At 45.3% G+C, this 644-nt stretch overlaps 1 non-coding gene across 1 annotated transcript; it reads right to left on the bottom strand.

Moving 5' to 3' along the window:
• Positions 1–237: 237 nt before the first annotated feature.
• Positions 238–344, bottom strand: LOC120265997. Its single transcript, XR_005537840.1, has one exon. It is a non-coding gene; the product is annotated as a small nucleolar RNA R71 (small nucleolar RNA).
• Between the last annotated feature and the right edge of the window lie 300 nt (positions 345–644).

Raw genomic sequence — 644 nt, 5'->3', positions numbered from 1 at the left:
TTCAACGGTTCGGCTGATGAGGATCCAAATAGTCATATAGAGAGTTTTCTCGAGGTGTGTGATATGTTGAAGATAAACGGAGTGACGGATGATGCCATCAAGTTGAGAGCCTTCCCATTTTCCTTAAAGGGGAGAGCGAAGAAGTGGCTACACTTATTACTTTGAGCATCGATTACCACATGGGAGGAGATGGTAGAAGCTTTTCTTGCCCGTTATTTCCCTCCCGGAAAATCTACAAAGCTTAGGAATGAGATCTCATCTTTTGTTCAGTTGGAGTTGGAGTCTCTATTCGAGACATGTGAAAGGTTCAAGGAACTCCTGAGTAAGTGCCCGCAACACAGATTTCCGGAGTGGATGATTGTTCAGACCTTTTACAATGGTTTGAATCCAAGTACAAGGCAACTGTTGGATGCCGCAGCAGGAGGTACCTTAGGTAGCAAGACCCCCGATGAGGCCCGTCAATTAATTGAGGAAATAGGGCTAAACAGCTACCAATGGAATGCTAGGGAGAAGAAAAAGGTGCCGGTCTCCATGAAATAGATGCGGCAACGTCATTGGCGGCTCAAGTGGAAAATTTAAGTAAGAAGTTAGATCTTCTAACATCAAATAGAGTGGCGGCCGTGACTAATTGCACCGGGTGTGGT

This window comes from Dioscorea cayenensis, chromosome 7 (assembly GCF_009730915.1).
Source record: "Dioscorea cayenensis subsp. rotundata cultivar TDr96_F1 chromosome 7, TDr96_F1_v2_PseudoChromosome.rev07_lg8_w22 25.fasta, whole genome shotgun sequence".
Taxonomy (NCBI): domain Eukaryota; kingdom Viridiplantae; phylum Streptophyta; class Magnoliopsida; order Dioscoreales; family Dioscoreaceae; genus Dioscorea; species Dioscorea cayenensis.
The sequence above is the reverse complement of the archived record's forward strand: the minus strand, read 5'-3'. Positions and strand labels throughout refer to the sequence as shown.